At 41.2% G+C, this 22,378-nt stretch overlaps 1 pseudogene; it reads right to left on the reverse strand.

Moving 5' to 3' along the window:
- Positions 1 to 741: 741 nt before the first annotated feature.
- Positions 742 to 1,168, reverse strand: LOC108301892 (annotated as a pseudogene).
- Positions 1,169 to 22,378: the final 21,210 nt, after the last annotated feature.

The raw sequence follows: 22,378 nt of genomic DNA on the forward strand, positions 1-22,378 counted from the left end.
ATCGCTTGAAGCCAGAAAACGGAAGTTGCAGTGAGTCAGGATCGCGCCACTGCACTCCAGCCTGGTGACAGAGCGATACTCTGTCTCAAAAAAAAAAAAAAAAAAAAAAAGAAAGAAAAAGAAAGACAATTCTAATCCCTGTGGGATCAAGGCCCAGTGGCTCACAGTTATGACAGCTTACTACCGTGTCCTTGGAATGGTTTTTCCTCCTTTCTGTTTCATCTGCCCAGTTTTTCACTCCAGTTCCTTGGGAATGTCAGAAAATAAACTACCCGAATGCAAGCTGTTGTCTCAGGCTCTGCTCTTGGGAGAAACCCAGACTCAAAAAGAGGACACAAAAGGCCCTGCCTGATCTAATCCTGCCCACCCTTCAAATTTCATCTCCTGCAGCCCCAACCATCACACAGCTGGGACTGCTGAGCTTCTCACATTTCTGAGACACACTGCTGTTCCTCCTCCTTGTGACAAATTCTCACTTGTCATTACATCCTATGGGGCACCTCTTCGAGGAAAACATCCATAAAAACCTCTCCCCATTCCCCAACATTTGCTATCCCTTGTATTTGTAGCATAGCCATCTTTACAGGTGTGAAGTGTTATCTCATCTCAGAGTGGTTTTAACTTGCATTTCCCTGATGATTAGTGACGGTGAGCACCTTTTCATATACCTGTTGGCTATTTTTGTGTCTTCTTTGGAGAAATGTCTGCTCAGATCCTTTGCTCTTTTGTTGTTGTTGTTTCTCAAGTTTTATTCAAGAACTCATACAAAATATTCCAGATAAATAAAATTTGATCCTCATCTTCCTCCTCTTCTTTGTCCTGGTCAATTTGGAAATAACGTCATTCGTAACTGTCTTTGCTATGCACACCCAATCATGTGGATTATTGTTCTTCAAGTAATTTTTAGTGAGATATTTCAAATACCTTTTGAAAAAAGGCACTTTGGGTGTCACGGTGATTTTGCTCTTGCTCCTTCGATGGTCACCACCCCTGCACCAAGATTCAAGCTTTCCATTCACTTTGATCCTCTCTTGCAAAACTGCCCAAAACTGGCGGCATGGAGGCATCCATGATTCCATCTTCTATGGGGTGGATGCAATCAAGAGGGAACTTCAGAGCCTGCTTCTTTTTTGCCCCCTTTCACCACAAGCTTTTTCATGGGTGCCATGGTGGCAGTGGAGGCAGAAAAGCCCTTTGCCCATTTTTAGAATTGGGTTATTTGTTCTTCTGCTATTGAGTTGTAAGAGATCCTTATGTATTTTGGATATGAATGTGATATGTGGTTTGCAATTATATTTTCCTAGTCCGTAGGTTGCTTTTTCAGTTTGTTGATTGTTTCCTCTGCTGTGCAGAAGCTTTTTAGTTTCTGTACTCCCATTTATTTATTTTTGTTTTTACTGCCTGAGCTTCTGATGTGATATCAAAAAAAAAAAAAAAAATCAGGCCAGGCGCAATGGCTCACACCTCAGCAATTTGGGAAGCCAAGACAGGCAGATCATTTGAGGTCAGGAGTTCGAGACCAGCCTGGCCAATATGGTGTAACCCTGTCTCTACTAAAAATACAAAAATTATCCAGGTGTGATGGCATGCGCCTGCAGTCCCAGCTACTCTGAGGCTAAGGCGGGAGAACGGCTTGAACCCGGGAAGCAGAAGTTGCAGTGAACCGAGATCGTGTCACTGATCTTTAGCCTGGGTGGCAAAGAGAGACTCCATCTCAAAAAAAAAAAAAAAAAAATCATTGTTGAGGCCAGTGTCAAATTTTTCCTCTGTGTTCTCTCCTAGGAGTTTTATGGTTTCAGGTCCAGAATACACTATTGATGGGACTGTAGATTGGCACAGCCATTATAGAAAACAGCATGGAAGTTCCTAAAGAAATTAAAAATGGAACTACCATATGATGCAGCAATCCCTCTCCTGAGTATATGCCCAAAGGAGATGAAATCATCACCTTGTAAAGATGTCTGCACTCCCCTGTTCATTGCAATATTATTCACAATAGCCAAGACATGGAAACAAAGTGTCCATTGACACTTTGGATGGCTAAAGAAAATGGGGTTTGTGGTATACATACAAGGGCTTTTCAAAAAGTTCATGAAAGTCTGTTTTATAAACAAAACCATGTATGGATTTCATAATTGTTTGCAACAAAATAAACTAGTACTAACTTGTTTATAACATGTCTGGACAGGATCTAGTTTGAGACACTAAGGGTAACACATCAGTTTGAAAAAGAGTCCCTGTTGGAGCAGCATGAATTCTGTTAAAATTGAAGCAAGAACAAGCATCCAATGTATAGTGAAGCTTGTGTGAAAGAATGGTGAAATCACCAATTCTTTACATAAAGTTTATGGAAATAATCCCCAAAGAAATCAGCAGTTTACAAATAGGCAACTCGTTTCAAAAACAGATGAGACAACGGGAGAGATGCCAGATGTAGGTGATGCGGAGGAAGGCAGCAAATCACACTGCCACGTGTGTACCTATGCAACAATCTTGCATGTTCTTCACACGTACCCCAAAACCTAAAATGCAATAAAATAAATAAATGGGGAAAAAAAAACAAACAAACAGATGAGACAATGTTGAAGGTGAAGCCCATACTGGCAGACCATCCACATCAATTTTCAAGGAAAAAATTAATTTTGTTCATGACCTAATTGAAGAGGATTGATGACTAACAGCAGAAACAATAGCCAACACCAGAGACATCTCAACTGGTTAAACTTGGGTAAATCTGACGGAAACATTCAAGTTGAGTGAACTTTCCACTCAATGGGTACCAAAACTGTTGCATCCAGATCAGCTGCAGGCAAGAGCAGAGCTTTCAATTCAGATTTTAAAGAAGTGACATCAAGTTCCTAAAGCATTTCTTCAAACAATTATAATAGGAGACGAAACATGGCTTTACAGGTACGATCTTGAAGACAAAGCCCAAAGCAAAGGCCACCAAGGGGTGGAAATGGTCCAGTCAAAGCAAAAGTGAACTGGTCAAAAGAAACGGCCATGTCAACAGTTTTGTGGGATGCTCAAGGCGTTTTGCTGGTTGGCCTTCTGGAGGACCAAAGAACGATAACATCTGCATATTGTGAGAGTGTTTTGAGAAAGTTAGCCAAAGCTTTAGCAGAAAAATGCCTGGGAAAGCTTCATCAGGGAGTCCTTCTCCGCCATGGCAATGCTCCTGCTCATTTCTCTCATCACACAAGGACAATTTTTTGACAACCTTATTGGGAAATCATTAGGCATCCACCTTACAGTCCTGATTTGGCTTCTTCTGACATTTTTTGGTTTCCTAATCTTAAAAAACTCAATAAGGTATACCCATTTTACTTCAGTTAATAATGTAAAAAGGACTGCATTGATGTGGTTAAATTCCCAAGACCCTCAGCTCTTCAGAGATGGACTAAATGGCTGGTATCATTGCTTTCAAAAGCATCTTGAACTTGATGGAGACTATGTTGAGAAATCATCTATATGTTTAATTTCTATCTTTTAATTCCACCTTTCCATGAACCTTTTGAAGCCACCCATACAATGGAATATTATGCAGTCTTAAAAAGGAAAAGGAGACCCTGTTATTTACCACAACATGGGTGGACCTGGAGGACATTATACTAAGTGAAATAACCCAGACACAGAAAGAAAAATATTACATGATCTCACTTACATGTGGCATTTTTAAAAGAGCTCAAATATACAGAGATAGAGAATGAAACAGTGGTTACCCTGCTTTCCTTTTTGGTGGCAGGGAAAGGAAATGAGTCACGGTAGGTCAAAAGATACCAAGTAGCAGATATGTACTATGAAAAGCCTCCACATTGGCCAGGCACGGTGACTCACACCTGTAATCTCAGCACTTTGGGAGGTCGAGGCAGACAGATCACGAGGTCAGGAGTTCGAGACCAGCCTGGCCACCATGGTGAAACTCCATTTCTACTAAAAATACCCAAAAAATTAGCGGGGTGTGGTGGTGGGTGCCTGTAATCCCAGCTACTCAGGAGGCTAAGGCAAATTGCTTGAACCTGAGAGCAAAGGTTCCGGGGAGCTGAGGCCATGCCATTGCACTCCAGTCTGGGCTAATTTTGTATTTTTAGTAGAGATGCGGTTTCACCGTGTTGGTCAGGCTGGTCTCAAAGTCCTGACCTCAGGTGATCTGCCCGCCTTGGCCTCGGAAAGTGCTGGGATTACAGAGGTGAGCCACCATGCCCAGCCTAATGCCTTTTTTTTTTTTTTTTTTTTTTAGAGAAAAAAGTCTAGGGGATTCACTGCCCAGCAGGCCAGTCTGGCTTTCTGGGCATAACCATCACCCAGAGTGTAATTTCTTTGAAGCCAATGACTCAAGTCTTTCACATTTTATACCTTCACAGCCAACACAAAACCTGCTGTATCATAAACACTAAACAAATGACCACGAAAAGCAAGAAGGACATAAGAGGGAAAGAATAGAATAAACGGATTCCATGAGCAATCCTAGCACCTGAGGTCTGATTAAAGAAAGGAAAAGAAGATTTTATGGGTCTTTTCATATTGACAAAGCTTTAATGGAACACTCTTTTGGTGAGTTTTCAAGGAATCAGAACTCTTAGGCAGAAAACAGAAAAATACAGACATAAAGGAGAGGCCTAAATGTATAAGCATAGCATTGGGAAAAAGCCTTTTCAGAGCTGCAGCTCACGCCTTATTCCACCATGTTCTGAACAAGGCCTGTTATCCAAAGTTGTTTCTCACTTCAGACAGCAGGTGGCAGCAGAATCAAGCTTTCTGGTTGCAAGAAAGTTCTGGAGCCAGCCAGCTGTATAAAGCTTCAAATGATTTTCAGGGGAGAAGCAGCTTTTGAGTAAAAATATTTAATCTAAAAATCTAAACTCAACACAAGAACAAAAACAAAACAGAGTGAGGAACTGGTGCCATTGGCCCCTGCCACGACAGATCCTGACGTAATTCCCTGCCTGCCATCTACAGAGCCACACCTTGTCCTTCTAAGAAATTCTGGGATTTCTACTGGTAGAGGCCAGGAAAGGAACCAAGGTTCCTTTCTGACATGTCCTGTTCTGATGTTGTCCTTGTCACTTGTGGAAGCTGGTTCACGAGCAAGCTGGCTCTGGTCAAGGCTGGGCTCACTGGAGAGGTCAGCCCAAATTCAGAACACATTTATGGATAAAGGAAGGGTTTCTTAAAAGGGGACTTTGCAGGCAATAAAAAGAAATATAGTACTGATAAATGCCACAATGTAGATGAACCTCAAAAACATCATATTAAGTCAAAGAAGCCAGTCACAAAAAGACCACATAACACATGAAATCATTTATAGGAAATCTTCAGAATAGGCAAATCTAGAGACAGAAAATAGATTAGTGGTTGTCTAAGGCTGGGGAGGTGGTGAATGGGGAATGACTGCTAATGAGTACACAATTTCTTTGTGGAGTGATGAAAATATTCTAAAATTAGATTATGGTGATGATGCGCAATTCTTTTTTTTTTTTTTATTCTTCATATGAGCTGTGGCTTTGTTGTAGAAATTCTTTAAATATACCTGAAACCATTGAGTTGTACGCTTTAAATGGGTGGAGTTTATGGTATGTAAGTTAACTCAAAAAATTTATTTAAAAAAAGGAACAAAAGGGCCGAGTAGGGTGGCTCATACCTGTAATCCCAGCACTTTGGGAGGCTGAGGCTGGAGGATTGCTTGAAACCAGGATTTCAAGACCAGCGTGGACAACATAGTGAGACTCCCATCTCTACAAAATACAAACACTAGCGAGGCATGGTGGCATGTGCTTGTATTCCTGGCTACTCTGGAGGCTGAGGCAAGAGGACTGCTTGAGCCCAGGGGTTCAAACACGCTGTGAGCTATGATGGTGCCGCTGCACTCCAGCCTGGGGTAACTATTCATTGGCGAGGGGTGGGGAAGTGGGCAGAGAGAGAGAAAGAGAGAGAGAGAGAGAGAACGTCTATGCAGTTGCTACAGAAAAGAATTGGAGATTGGTTAGAGACATGACTCTGGTACGTTGATGAATTTTACTTTTTGATCAGATTATGATACGATGGTGGCACAATACGCTTCCTGATTTGGTTACACACACTTCCTACCCTAAGAACTGCAAATACTTGCCTTAAAGAGTGAAGAGTGGAAGTGCGGGTGAGGTGTGTTGCGTTGCTACCTCACTTTTTTTTTTTTTTGAGACAGAGTCTCGCTCTGTCGCCAGGCTAGAATGCAGTGGCACGATCTCAGCTCACTGCAACCTCCGCCCCCTGGGTTCAAACGATTCTCCTGCCTCAGCCTCCCAAGTAGCTGAGACTACAGGCATGTGCCACCACACCCAGCTAATTTTTGTATTTTTTTTTTAGTAGAGATGGGGTTTCACCATATTGGCCAGGATGGTCTCGAACTCCTGACCTTGTGGTCTATCCACCTTGGCCTCCCAAAGTGCTGGGATTACAGATGTGAGCCACAGCACCTGGTTGCCATTTCACTTTTTCAGGGGATGGTGCTCTCCCTGGAAAGAAGGCAGTAACAGGCCAGTGAAAGAGCAGACATCTGAAGTCACACCGACCTGGTTTCAAATTCCAGTTCTTCCTCTTATTAGCTATGAGCCCTCAGTTTCTTTTCCACACCCACATCTCAAGGCTAAGAATTATGTAACATAAAAAATGAAAGTGCTCAGCCCATAGTAAACAGAATTTATGTGATACTCCTGGAATGTCCAATCTGACCAGTAAGATGACATTTTATCTCAAAACATAGCTGTGTCATATTTTGCTATTGGTGCAACTCTTAAGATCTTCTCCACTGCCCTCTACCAGCACCCCAAATCCATTTGCCATCAATAACCTTACTTACTAGTACTTTTTACAACAGTGAGAAGCTCCTGAGAATGGAAGAACAAGCCAATGGCATTATTGTTTTGGGAAGAATCTGAGTTGGAGGGACGCCGTCCCCTGGCTACCAGAAACACAGGACTAGAGCCAGTAATACACACCTAGAATAAAAGCCTGGATCACAACAGTGCAGGGGAAACTGTCCTCATCAGGACAGGTTTTTTGTTTGTTTGTTTTCGGTTTTTTTTGAGATGGAGTTTCACTCTTGTTAGCCGGGCTGGAGTGCAATGGCGTGATCTCAGCTCACCCCAGCCTCCGCCTCCTGGGTTCAAGCAATTTTCCTGCCTCAGCCTCCTGAGTGTCTGGGACTACAGGTGTGCACCACCATGCCCAGCTAATTTTTGTATTTTTTTAGTAGAGACGGGCTTTCACCATGTTGACCAGGATGGTCTCGATCTCTTGACCTTGTGATCCACCCGCCTCTGCCTCCCAAAGTGCTGGGATTATAGGCAAGAGCCACGGCGCCCGGCCAGGACAGCTTTTATATGCAAAAACTTAGGTATTTTAATCAGAAGCATTTCTAGAAACTATGGAATATTAGGGAAAAAAGTCAACACATTAGCCAACATTGTATTTTACATTTATGCAAATTTTAAATTCCATAGGCACCTCCTAGTAGTTTTGGGGGGAAATAATACTCTGTGCATAGCATAATAGGTAAGAAAATGAGTTAAAGGGCCAGACATGGTAGTTCATGCCTGTAATCCCAGCACTTTGGGAGGCCAAGGCGAGTAGATTACTGAGGTCAGGCATTCAAGACCAGCCTGACCAACATGGTGAAGCCCATCTCTACTAAAAATACAAAATTAGCTGGGTGTGGTGGCATGTGCCTGTAATCCCAGCTGCTTGGGAGGCTGAGGCAGGAGAATTGCTTGAACCTGGGAGGTGAGGTTGCAGTGAGACGAGATTACACCATTACACTGCAGCCTGGGCAACAAGAGTAAAAACTCCACCTCAAAAAAAAAAAAAAAAAAAAAAAAAAAGAGCCAGGGAGCTAAGCTGCTTATTTCATCCCTCAGCTCTGTCTCCTGTGAAACCAGGGCAACTATTTAACCCCTCCATGCCTGAGTTTCATCATGTATAAAATGAAGGAATAATGTTACTTAGCTTATAAGGCCATTATAAGGATTCTAACAATTAATCTAAAGTGTTTAGGACAGTGTTTGGCATATAGCAAGCACTCAATAAATCCATTCATTCAATAAATGTTTATTAAACATAGTTGTGGCTGCTGTTTTAGCTGATGAGAATACTAAAGTCAACGAAACAGAGGAAATCCCTGCTCTCATGGAGCTTTCTTCCTGGGGTCAGGAGGCCAACAACAACGAATACATTCAGAGGGAGAGCAATGGAGCGAATTGTGTTCCTTCCCCTCCCAAGTTCATATATTGAAGCCCTAACTGCCAATGTGATGGTATCTAGAGATGGGGCATTTGGGAAATGGATTTAGAAGAGGTCACGAAGGTGGGGGGACTCAAAATGGGATTAGTGCCCTTTTAACAAGAGAGAGAGCCAGGCGCAGTGACCCATGCCTGTAATCTCAGCACTTTAAGAGGCCAAAGCAGGAGAAGGATCGCTTGAGCCCAGGAGTTTGAGACCAGCCTGGGCAACATGGTGAGACCCCCATCTCTATAAAGATAAAAAAAAATTAGCCCAGTGTGGTGGCATGCACCTGTAGTTTCAGCTACTTGGGAGGCTGAGGTGGGAGGTTGAGGCTGCAATGAGCTATGGTTCTCACCACTGCACTCCCAGCATGGGTGACAGAGCAAGACTCTGTCTCAAAAGAAGAAACAAAAGAGAGAAAGAGACACCAGGGCTCTCTGTAGGTCCTGTGAGGACACAGCAAGAAGGCAGCTGACTGCAAGCCAGGAAGAGAGCCCTTACCAGGAACTGAAGCTGTCAGCACCTTTATCTTGGACTTCCCAACCCACAGAACTGTGAGAACTAAATGGTGTTTAACAGACATTTTGTCTATGGTATTTTGTTTGTTGTTGGTATTTATTTCTTGATATTTTGGTTTTGGTGTGTTGGTATATTTTAGTTTGTTGGCGTTTTGCTATCCGTAACCTCCCAGACTAATATGGATTTATATGTAAACATATCTTAGAATAGGAACTTTGCAGAAGCCACATAGCTGGTTTTACTGATACAAGGAGCCCTAAGCTACAGTGTGATAGAGGAAAAGCCTACATTCCCCCTTTGGCAATGGTACCCGCTCTCCACAGACTAGCCTTGGAAAAGCCATTTGACTCTATCTTAGATTCCTGCATCTGTAAAATGATGAACTAGATGCCACCCAAAATTTTAGATTCTGTCCATCTTATGGTTGGAGTAACAGTCTACCTTCTAGGTCAATTACACACACAGGTATGCTAATGCTTAGGGTGGCAGAGAGGGCGTCCCGCAGGTAGACACTGATTATCTTAACTGTAAGTTTCAAATGGAAAATTAATTAAATCTCTAAATTTGGATTTGGCTTCCTATTTAGCAATGTTTCCTTCCTGGAAAAGAAATAGCATGTGTCAGACAGAACGGCCCCTTCTGATCGTTTTTTTTCCTTCTTCCTTGCATTATTGTTAGCTCTGACTGTGCGGTCCTCCTGGAGTCTCTTCCTTTTCAGATAACAGCCTAGAAAAAAAGGAGCTTATGGTTTCCCTGAGGTTCTTTTTTGATAAATGGCTGACATTTGATTGAACCATTCTCATTTCACTTATTTTTCACTTTCACAGAAAAACTGTAGTGAGTATAACAGCACAAGGTAATCGTTTTTAAATTATTCCGACATTTTATAAAATTTGATTCTTTCGGCTTCTCTCACCTCTGAAAGATGTTACTGGGGTGTCTTGGATGCAAAGATTCATTCAAGTTCTTTTGCTCTTGGATTCTCCATATTCTCTGAGGAAGTGACTGAATCTAAGAATATGTCCAAGGAAGCATCTTATCACTTTCATCCTTTGATCCCTAGGTGCCTTTCACTACCAGATAACATTAAAGGAAACAAAAATCTCCTCTTGGCTCCCTGGTGCAGTGGAATTGAGGCATAACCACAAAGAATTCAGAGTACATCACATAATGGAACTGTCAGGAGGCTTGTGATGGCAAAAATACATTTTCCTGGTGATGAGATTAGAAGAATCTTCATATAACCAGCAGATACATACGTTATTGTCACTTCTGAACAATGCTTTTTATAGTAGACCATTTCTCAAAAAGGAAATAGAAATGAAATTTTAAAATAGGAAAAATATGTTCGATCTCATTATTAAGATAAATGCAATTACAAATTATAGGAGGACTTAATAGATTGGCAAAAAGAAAAATGAACAACCTTCTCCGTTGGCTGTTGCATTCTTTTTTTTTTTAAGACCGAGCTTTGCTTTTTTGCCCATGCTGGAATCTTGAGTGCAGTGGCAAGATCTTGGCTCACTGCAACCTCCGCCCTCTGGTTTCAAGCGATTCTTCTGCCTCACCCTCCCGAGTAGTTGGGATTACAGGCACCCACCACCATGCCCGGCTAATTGGCCAGGCTGGTCTCAAACTCCTGAACTCAGGATCTGCCTGCCTCAGCCTCGGGAGTATAATTTGCTGTATGGAGGGCAATTTGACAGTATCTATCAGATTTTATAGTGCACAGAGCCTTGGATTCAGTAATTCTACTTTTAGGAACTTATCCCACAGATATTCTAGATGTGCTCAAAGATGTAGGTACAAAGATGTTATTGCAGTATTATTTTTAAGAGCAAAAAACCAGTCCATGGGGAAGACCAGTTCAATAAGTTAATATATTCATATAATGGAATACTATCAAAGAACAATTTCCACAATGTATTGTTGGGGGGGAAAGGTGCAGAAAGATATGTAAGGAGTTTCATTTGTTTAATATACAATTAGTGACACAGGTTGCATCTAGGGAGGAAAATTAGGAAACAGTTTTTTTGTTGTACACCCTTATCTTTCATTATGTCTCCTTTAAAAACTTTGGTGCTATTTGTGTGAATTGTGTATATTAAAACTTAATTTAAATTTCAACAACCGTCAGAGTGATGCCAAAAGCCCTATAGAAACAATAGTTTACATTCATTAAATTTTGCTATACGTCAGGTACTGATTTTTCAATTACAATCTTGTAAGATACGTACTATTATCCCCATCTCACAGGGGGAAAATTGTGGTAGAGAGAGGCTGAATAACTTGCACAAGGGTTCATACCGAATCGGTAGCAGAGCTCAGATTTGAACCCAGGCAGCCTGGTTCCAGGGACCATACTTTACCCACCATGCTATATTGCTCTGAGATTGCAGACCTTCATGATGAACTCATAATTATAGTGCAGCCAATAGGAAACTCAGATAGACTCAGATGTGCAAGAAATATCTCACTTCTTTTTTTTTTTTTTTTTTTTTTTTGGTGAGACAGAGTCTCGCTCTGTTGCCCAGGCTGTAGTACAGTGGTGCAATCTCGGCTTACCGCAACCTCCACCTCCCAGGTTCAAGTAATTCTCCTTCCTCAGCCTCCCAAGTAGCTGGGACTACAGGCGTGCACCACCATGCCTGGCTAAGTTTTTTGTATTTTTAGTAGAGACGGAGTTTCACAATGTTGGCCAGGCTGGTTTCGAGCTCCTGACCTGGTGATCCACCCATCTTGGCCTCCCAAAGTGCTAAGATTACAGGCGTGAGCCACCACACCTGGCCATATCTCACATCTTCATTTGCTTTTTACCTACTTAAATCTGACTGAGTCCCCATCCAGCTTGACTGGCAGAAACTGTAATCTCAGTCACTATTTGGACACCCTGCTGCGAGGGTTTTGCAAGGTCCTGGAGTCTTATATGGCACCAAAGCGTGGCAGAGATCCTGCCAGCTGTCAATACACACTGGTTTCCACAGACACGTTCATTGCAGCCCAGTACTCCTGCAGCCATATATAGTCCTACTCACCCTCACCCATAGACCAAAAACTTCTTTATATTATTGGGAAATTTTCTTCTTTCCTTTTCCTGCTGCCTTCAAAGACATTGTTAATACTATCTTCATTGAGTTCAGGTTTTATCTACAGACAGCTAGATCATTCTGCAAAATACTCTAAAGTGAGAAACTACTAAGGGCCTATCTAAGTCACTTAAATAAAAGGGATAGGGAAAGTATAGAAAGTAGACAAAGAAATTAATATGTCAATAGATTATTCTGCCACAGAGTCATAGCCATGAAAAACAGAATAACTTTGGATTTGGAACTTACCTCCTATTTCAGGTTTCCCTCTGCAAGTGTTTGGACTTGCGTGTTATGGATGATGATTGTAATAAATAAACTATGCCTTCTATATAGCAGATTTTGACTGAGATATAGGACAGTTAACAGCTGCAGTTTGAATGCAAAGGCAGACAGAGTACACTTTGCACAAGGAACAAAGAACTGATGGGGAAACAAGGACAGTCTCCCTTTACACCTTAAAAATCCTCAAATAACCTGGCTTCTGCTCAGCTAACTGATACATAAGTGCAGAAAGAAAGACAAGATTGGAATCCAAGGAAGGAAGTGTTAGAATCCAAGGGCCTGGAATCAAAGAGAATATATTTAAATAGAAACCAGGTTGATAATACCAGAACTTTGGGATGTCTAGAGTAGGCAGGAAAAAGATGTATGATCTAAGCATAGGATATTTTGAATATAGGAGCTTGGATAAGAGAGGTCTGTCCCAAATTCCATCTGCCACCAATGAAAGCAGAAAGGAAATATGTAATGAGAGCCAAGCCATGGGGAAATAGTCCAAGATGGGTGTGTCTCCTGTGTGTTTAGTAATCACGTCCAGCTCAGCAAATCTGAGTTTCCTTATTCCTTGAGCTACTGTCCATTTTAATGAACAGGGAACATTCGATCTCAAGCAGCTTCAGAAACTCAATTTTCCCCCAGCCTTTGTCTAGGTTTTATAGAGGAAAAGGTATAGCTTCAGTACTGGTTATTTGCTTGTGAGAGCTCTTGGGCAGCTAATTCCTGGTCCTTTGCTCCACCTAGTGGATTTCCAGGCTAGAAAGACTGGCCTTTCTAGTGATCAGAAGGGTGTACGTTTGCTAATAAATGAGGCTGGATTATCGTCAGTTTCTGGATTATTGTCAGTTTCTTTACTGGCGATAACCTATTCCATCACAACGTGTCCTTGTTTGAATTGATTGAAATCTTTCATTTATTTCCATTAATGCCAAATGTGTAGCTGTGAGTCATCAGAATCGAATGCATTCCTTTTCTCTCTTCTTAATATATAAATAACATTATGTAATCAGGAGACCCATATCAGCACAGGAAAGCATATTCCACTCATAATTATATCCTCTGAGAGCCAAACTCAATCAAACCTCGACAGGGTCATTTAATTAAACAATGACCTACCTACTTAACACATTGGGGACTCCTTTGAACAATAATTGGTTAAAGAGTCATAGGACTCTTTCTCAGGAAGTTTCACATCCAATTATAAAAGCAGATGAAAGAACATTCAGGACAATGCTGAAAAATTTGAGGTAGAATTCAGAGCTGACTCTTACACAATATCCATATGTGAAGATAAAATCAGTGTTAATGTAGGTTTAAGCCATTAGAGTTACAACATCAATTTGACAATCTATGTTTACTTGCTGGCTGACCATGCCCCTGTCAGTTACCAGCCTTAACATCAAAGCATTATTCTTTATTTCTTACCTATATTTCATACTTAATTTTTGTTATAGGTTGAATTGTGGCCCCCAAGTATTCATTCATATGTTAAAGTGCTGATCCTCAGTCCCTCAGAATGTGACCTTATTTAGAGATAGGGTCTTTGTAAAGTAATCAAATTAAAATGAGGTGATTAGAGCATCTCTACTCCAATATGACGGGTATCCTTATAAAAAGGGGAAATTTGGAGACAGATGCACACGAAGGAAGAACACCATATGAAGATGAAGATGGCCCTCTACAAGCCAAGGAGAGGGGCCTGGAACAGATTCCTTCCTCACCTCCCTCAGAAAGAAACAACCCTGCCAATACCTTGATCTTGGATTCCCAGCCTCCAGAAGTGTGAGAAGATTAATTTCTGTTACTTAAGCCACCCAGTTTGAATAACTTTGTATGGCAGCCCTAGTGAATTAATGCAATTGCCTCTGGCAAATGAATAAGAAGCTCGCTGCAAAAATGAAATTAATCCACCGAGTGCTAGTGTTGGATGGGATCTCAGAAAACATATTGCTCAATCCTCTTGTTTTGAAATAAATGCCCAAGGTCACACAGCAAGTTGATGACTTAGTCACCCTTTTAGCTCAACTTTCAGTGTCACAGTCTGCCAACTATTTCAAAGATGGTGGCAAAATCAGCCAATGATGGTGCTTAGATCCAAAACTTTGTTGCAAAGAATTTTTCGGGGGAACTATATGCAAGCCTAGGTCCTTCCTAAATATTTGCTAGTGGAAGCATGTGCTAAATGGGAGCATGTGCTAAATAGGTTACCTGCCAGAAGACTGATACCCAGCAGAATAGCTAGACAGGTAACTTAACCTCTGGCTGGGCCCATAAGCTCCATCATCCCTCCAGACAAGCACTTGGTTGTGGTAAAGATCTGGCTCTGGTTGGAAGGCTGCCCCATCCCACTGAGGGTGATTCACCAGAGTGACTTAATCATCTATGGGTCAGAAATTCAGGTTCATGTGAGCAGGGTGGGGGCTAAGGGAAAGAGAGTCTGAGTAATGCTTCACAGTGGGTGTGGGGACTTGTTATAATAGTAGGCATGCTGTTGATTAAAGTACACGACAGAAGTAATTGCCAGAGATCCCAAACCAGCCATCACCTAGGATTACAGAGAGGTATCTAATATCAGACAGAAGGCCTAGCTTCAACTCTGCAGCAGAGGCCTTTGAAAAGTCTCCAGAAGTAATTGGCACTTAATCAATGCAATCATTATTACAGCACATGGCTACTGCAGCTTCAGGCTCTCTTGCAACCACTGAACTGCAAAAGAGGAGAATATGTCGATATAATTTTTACCACCAATAACATTTGATTCACAGTCTCAGACTACATAGGAGTGAACATATTTTCACATTTATATGTTTTAGAAAAACAGGTTCACTGTCAATAAGAATTCAGTCTTGTATTAACGATAGTATAAACAGGAGGGGCATTTTCCCTTTACAGAGGCTTAATCAGCATTAATTTTGATAGAGAGGAAAGTAAAATCTACAGCAGGCTGCTAAGCATTTGTTTTTCACTGAATCTTCTTCTCAACCCTCCATTCAATACTGGGGAGAGTATGACTGTTTATCACTTGGTGACATATGCAAGGCGCACATGCTGCTTGTAATTAAGGAACAAAGAAATGTTCACTTTGCTCTTGGTCTTGCTTCATAAAGTGTTACCACTGGTCATCAAATTGGATGTTTAAAGGAGAATATACCTCTCTCAGAGAGTAGACATGATTTTTAGGCCTATGTCTTCTCTTCTTTTCCCAGCAGGAGTTCGTAGTTAACTTTCTATCACTCTGTAAAGGCAATTAGAAAAAAAGAAAAAGCCCAGGTTTCCCTTTCGGCATCTTACGGAAGTCTTTCGTGCATAATGGATGAGACAAAATTGGGAGAAAGAAAAGAAACATCCTGAAATTTAAGGACCCATAAATGTTTTCTTAGATGGTGGTAATCTATTCTGGTGTTTTTCAAAGGATATTCCCAAATTACCCACTTCAAGATAACCTGCCTTGTTGACCATGCAGATTGCCAGGTCTCAATATCAGACCTGAATCAGAATTGATGGGACTAGGACCCTGGGATCTACATTGTTAGCAAGTGTCTCTGGGGATTCCTGTACACAGTGAAATGAAGCCAACTCATCTATCTTCCTTACGTCTAAACGTTGCTGTGCTCAATCTCTTGCTCCCTACACCTCTGCCTTGTTAAATCAAGTCTCTCATTTTTAAATGTCTTTTGTATGCAAATGGCTCTCAAATTTATATCTGCAGCCCACACCTCTTCCTTAAAACTCCAGAATCCTATATCTAACTGCCCGAGTGACATTTAATAGGCATATTCAAAAACAAACTCTTGAATTTTCTCTCCAAACTTCTTTTTCCTCATCTCCATAAATAACATGATGATTATCACAAAACCTTGAAGTCACCCTTGACTCCATCCTCAGCATCGTCCTCACTTTCTCTCATATTCACTTCCAATCCATCAGAGTACTGTCATCTCTACTTTCAAAATATGCCCCAGATCTTCCTCTATCTCGAAGACTAGATAGGAGGCTGCTATCGAAATATGAGAGCATGCCTTCTGTATCAGCCAGAGTTCAGTTGCAGATAAGAGACACCATTCTAGCTATTTGAAGCAGAAAGGGATTCAAGACAGTTGTGGTAGATTGATGCTACAAAAATCCTCCCTCTTTCACACACCTTTTGGCAATGTGGCTTTGCCACAACTCCCATAGAAAGATGAAGTCTATTTTTCTCTCCTTGTAAATCTGGGCTAGCCCTCTGTTTAATTCTGACCAAGAAATGAGGCAGAAGTGATGCTGTGTCACTTTCAGACCTAGTCTTAAGAGGCTTTGCGTCTCCCACTCTCACCCTCTTAGAAGGCAGCCATCCTATCAGGAAGTTCAGGCTAGATTACTGATGAGAGACCATAGGAGAGAGAGGACTCAGCCTTTCCAGGCATCCCTGTCAAAATCCTAGACATGTGAGGGAAACAACGTAGAGGCACTGACAGCTGAATACATCCACATATGTGGGGCCAGGCGGGATCAGCAGAATTGCCCAGCCAAATGAAGTTTTGGGGGTGTTATTACACAGCAAGAGATAACTGAAATGTCACTAAATTTAGGGATTGTAAAACCACTGGAGGTTGGTGGGCCAGGCTGTAAATGTGGCCTCCGGGAATGACTCACAGAGTAATACTGCAGACTGGCCTGTTAGAAGAATCACTGCTCTGCCATAGTCTAGAAGCTAAGGATCAAGAGGCCATCAATCATTTTCTGGCTTCAGAAACACACTATCTTAGTCATCCTCTGAACATCAGGAAGTCTGTACAAGTTCTATTGGCTCTAGAATCAGACCACATAGCCGTTTTAGATAGCAAAATGGATAAAGTGCTGTGACTACCTTTTTCCCACTAATGTTTGTTCTGAAATCAAGACTTATGCAAATGAATATAACTAGCATAAAGTAAATTATATATCAACCCCTAGCTGCAAGAGAATCTGGGAACTGTAACTTTTAGTTTTTTTATTTTTTGAGGCAGGGTCTTGCTCTGTTGCCTAGTCTGGAGTGCAGTGGTGCAAGCATGGCTCACTGCAGCCTTGACCTTGTGGGCTCAGGCTATCCTCCCACCTCAGCCTCCCATGTAGCTGGGACCACAAGTGTGTGTCACCACGCCCAACTAATCTCTTGATTTTTTGTAGAGACTGGGGTCTCACTTTGTTGTCCAGGTTGGTCTTGAACTTCTGGGCTCAAGCAATCCTCTTGCCTTGGCCTCCCAAAGTGTGGGATTGACAGGCATGAGGGACTGCTCCCAGCTTACTTTTAGCTTTTTGGCCTAGGCACTGTGGGAAGGCACAGAAGAACGACTTTTTAAAAATTCTTTGTTCACTGTATAACACTCACAATAGTTAGTGTTCACACAAAAGAGATGCTTATTAAATATTTGTTAAATGATTGAACTAAAGTTTGATAAAGCAAAGGCATTATTTAGAAATGACTGTCTCTTGACTGGGCGTGATAGCTCATGCCTGTAATCCCAGCAATTTGGGAAGCCAAGATGGGCAGATTAATTCAGGTCAGGAGTTTGAGACCAGCCTGGGCAGCATGGTGAAACCCCATCTCTACTAAAATACAAAAAAAAAAAAAAAATTAGCAGGACATGGTGGCAGTCACCTGTAATCCCATCTGTTCTGGAGGCTGAGGCACAAGAATCTGGGAAAAAAAGAAATGACTGTTTCTATTACCCCAAAGTATGAAATTCTGTATGCCTAAAACTCTGTTTCTGTAATTCACTTTTATGAATATATTACGGAATATTAAGAAAGATTTAGGATTCAGGATTTTTTTCAGCGGAGTGTTTGCCATCTTTACTATCAGTGTACAACCATCCCAAGTCAAACATGCTGGGTCTATTTGTTTTGTTTTGTAATAAATTTTAATTGGAAAAGATGAATTTGGGAGACTGGGAAGAAGGTTTTGAAGGGCAAGCCCTTCAATCATTTCTGCTTCCTATGGCTTTGGCCACCATCTCCCTTTAAGGGCTTGTTCTTCAGGATACTGACAGCTTGATTTCCTTGGGTAATGTCACACAAAGGAAATTAGCTCAGTATGTCTTCTACTGAATTCCATCTGTAGCTCAATGTTTGAAAGCATTTCTGAACATGACTACAGAGCAATTTTGATAAGACAAGGCAATGTTCCAATCTCTGAGAATATTTTCCCCAAAGAACCATTTTTAAAAATACCACTGAACAGCCTGAAAATCCACCCACACACGAGCAATCTCCTGCAATACACAGAAAGCTTTTCAGGTGTCACAGCCATAATAGCAGGTGGTTCCTTTGGGTAGAAAAATTATGGCAAGAATATAGAGACAGAAAGCAAACTGTTTTGATATTCTGGGTACAACTTTCCCTAAGTGAATCATTCCCATATGCCTACTTTTACCATGGGCGCCTTTCCAAAGGAAGTGATTTGTGTGAACGGAGGTGTAGAGATGCGTTCTGGTGGGCAAACTTCAATGGTGCCCATATTTAGCAGATCCAATTAATCATCAGCTATTTGTCAACCCATTCTTCTATAAGTCTCAAAATGCAAAATTTGAATATGAATTTGATACCTATTTTTGCTTTCCACATAACAAATACATAATCTTGTTATGAAGATTCAGTAGTGCTCATTTAAGGCAAGGCTGCTTCTGAAATTCTATATAAATAGATTTTTAAATACAAGCTTATAAGGAAGGCTGAGATTAGAGCAATTTGCAAAAGGCAGTCATTTAATTCACTTTTTATTACGAAATATTTGAGACATACAAATAGCTTAAAGAGCTTGTTTACTCTGTTGTAAACTTTTGTGGCTTCTAAGATAAAAATCTGGGCTAGTAAAAAAGACTTTGTTTCTAGATAGAACAGCAAAGTTGCAAATTAAGGGTTTTGCATAATTTTCTTTCTTTCTGTATAGTGTATAAGACTAGCATTTCTATGGTTTACAGATAAACCAGATCTCCCTTACTGAAAAGAGAGATGTTGTCCCCATCCTAATTTAAAAAAAAAATCAACTAAGATCTAATAGGAAAAGATGCTTACAGGAAGACTGCTAATGGAAAACTTTTATTTTTAATTTTATTTTTATTTCATTTTTAAAGTTTTGTTTATTTTATTTACTTGAATGGAAGACAACTGCATTGAAAAATAAAAAGCAAGCATCATTAAGCTACTTAATTCTGGCCTCTCCAAATCTTATCGTGGTGTCATTTGCTAGCCAGGTGACCATGAATAAGTTATTTAACCTCTCTGTGCCTCAGTTTCCTGATCTATTTGGGGAGGATAGGATCCATCGGTTAGGGATCCTACATGTGAAGCACTTAGAACAATGCCTGGCACACAGTAAACTCTCTATCAATGGTAACTAACTTTCTTCTTCACCCTCAACTAGAATGTCAGCTCCACATGAGGGCAGCAATTTTGTCTTATTTAGTTCTGTATCCCCAGCATCTATTTTGTTCATAGTAGGCACTGAATAAATATCTCTTGAACAAATTGATTAATGAAAAATAACTGGGCTTTGAGATTGAAAGTCAAAGAAAAATTTTCCTAAGTTTTATAGCTAGTGAGGGAAGAATAGGCAGCAGTTTAGTCAGGGAGGTGGAAGAAAACCCTAAACTAAGATGCAAAGCCTGATTGAAGTTCAGATTTTTCCAACTCTCTGGGTATTACAACTAGAATTTTCTTTCTCAATTTCCTATTTCTTGTTCTTCTTATTTTTTGAGATAGGGTCTCATTCTGTCACCCAGGCTGGAATGCAGTGGCACAATCACAGCTTACTGCAGCCTTTGTCTCCTGGCTCAAGTGATCCTCCCACCTCAGCCTCCTAAGTAGCTAGGACTACAGGTACGTGCCACCACACCCAACTAATTTTTAAAATTTTTGTAGACAATGGTCCTCACTTTGTTGCCCAGGCTGGTCTCACACTCTTGGCCTCAAGTGATCCCCTGGCCTCAGCCTCTCAAGTGTTGGGATTACAGACGTGAGCCACCATGCCTGGCCTCTTTCTTAATTTGCAAAATGGGAATGACAGCTCCCAAGGTCATTCTGAGGATTAAATTACAGTGTATGTGAAAGCTCATAATAAACTGTAAAGGAATATACAAAAACATGATATTGTTAATTTCTATCTCAGTAAGTTTTTCCATTGGATGACAATAAAGGGATTCTTTGAGAGTGTTGGAAAAAGGAATCTTTAGCTAAAGATTTCAGCACTAAAAATATTCAACCCCAGAGGTACCACAGACATAGTCTAATTTTTTCCATCTGTGCAGTTTAGGGTAGATTTGGCATATGCTCAATACCAGGCAAGAAAGAAACTATGGTTTAGGCTGCTTTTAAAGTTTTTTTAAAAAAAGGCAGAAAAGGAAACTATTTCCTTTTATAAGCAGGAATGTTAAAATAGGGAAAGCTTTCATCGAGCAATTCACTACTGAATCAAGACTACTTGATCCATATTCTCACCTACTTCCCCTCACTCCCTATTTGCGTTGTGGTTAGGTAATTGTAATCTAGATTATGGCTTGTATATCATGGTCACTTCCTCACTAAAGGAAAATAATATAGATTATTTGTAAGCAGCTGCATGTGACTCAGAGGTCAAAAGAGTGTTCTTTTCAGGGCATTCTCTCTAAATTACTAATATTTAAGGACCTGTTTTTCAGAGTCATTGATTATTTAAAAATTATGGCTTTAAGATTAGGCTCCACCCTAGATGCCTCCTCAGAGGCTAAGTTTGAGGTTGAGAAACTAGCTTAAGGAGAAAGTTAAAGTAGCAGATATGTCACGGCGGGTGAGCTGATGACTCACTGCCCCTTCCTTGAACTGCAGGAACGACAAAATGGAAAAGGGGGAATAAAAGGCAATGCCCCACTATAGACTAGAGGCTCCATGGAACCCAAGAAATTCCAAGAACTTGAAGAACCACATGGGTTCTTAGAGTAAAGGCAGTAAACTTAATTGCCACAGTCAAGTTGTCAAGTGCATCAAAGAAAGGACATAAGAAAGCTAAACTTGATTATACTTTACCATCAGACTCAATCTGATCATTTTATTCTCCTCCTTAAAAACTTCAATAACTCAGCTGGCTGTGGTGGCTCACGCTCGTAATTCCAACACTTTGGGAGGTCGAGGTGGGAGGATCACGAGGTCAGGAGTTTGAGACCAGCCTGGCCAATATACTGAAACTCCCATCTCTACTAAAAATACAAAAATTAGCCAGGCATGGTTGCACACACCTGTAGTCTCAGCTAGTCGGGAGACTGAGGCAGGATTTAGGATACACCTTCTACCCCTCGTATAATTCCTAGGCCAAGAAGATCCATCTATGCTTTGGTCCTCTTTTCATATTTGATTCAATTCAACAAACCTGTGTTATTCTCCAATAGTGTGATGACATGCTCACACTTGCCTTCAGGGAGTACACAGTAAATTGAGGAAAGGATAGTAAACAATGAGTCCATCTAATTCATCAGGTTAAGTGATTTAACAAAGGAGTGGTGGTGCATGCCTGTAATCCCAGCTACTCAGGAGGCTGAGGCAGGAGAATCGCTTGAACCCAGGAGGCAGAGGTTGCAGCGAGCTGAGATGGTGCCACTGCACTCCAGCCTGGCAACAAGAGCAGACTCTGTCTCAAAAACAAAAAAACAAAAAACAGTGTTGGCTTCACACTCATTCCTATAATCCCAACACTCTGGGAGGTCAAGGTGGTGGATCAGTTGAGGCCAAGAGTTCAAGACCAGGTTGGCCAACATGGCAAAACCCCTTCTACTAAAACTACAGAAATTGGCCAGGCATGGTGGTGCGGGCCTGTAGTCCCAGCTACTTGGGGGTGCTGAGGCATGGGAATTGCTTGAACCCAGGAGGCAGAAGTTGCAATGAGCCAAGATCACATCACTGCATGCCAGCCTGGGTGACAGAGTGAGACCCTGTCTCAAAAACAAAACAAAAACAAACAAACAAACAAAACCCCCCACAAACCAGTGTCATTTAGTCAGGTGTGGTGCAGGCCTGTGGTCCTAGCTACAGGGGAGGCTGAGGCAGGAGGATCGCTTGAGTCCGGGACTTTGAGGCTTTAGTAAGCTATGAACATACCACTGCACTCCAGCCTGGGCAACAAAGCGAGACCCTGCCTCTAAAGCAAAAAAACCAAAAACCAAAACCACGCTAGTGTCATGAATATATTTCTTTAGATAAAACTTCATTAATCAGTTTTCTGTTTAGAATTGGCTTTCCCATAACCCAGT

The sequence above is a fragment of the Cebus imitator genome, unplaced genomic scaffold (assembly GCF_001604975.1).
Source record: "Cebus imitator isolate Cc_AM_T3 unplaced genomic scaffold, Cebus_imitator-1.0 Scaffold38, whole genome shotgun sequence".
Classification (NCBI taxonomy): Eukaryota; Metazoa; Chordata; class Mammalia; order Primates; family Cebidae; genus Cebus; species Cebus imitator.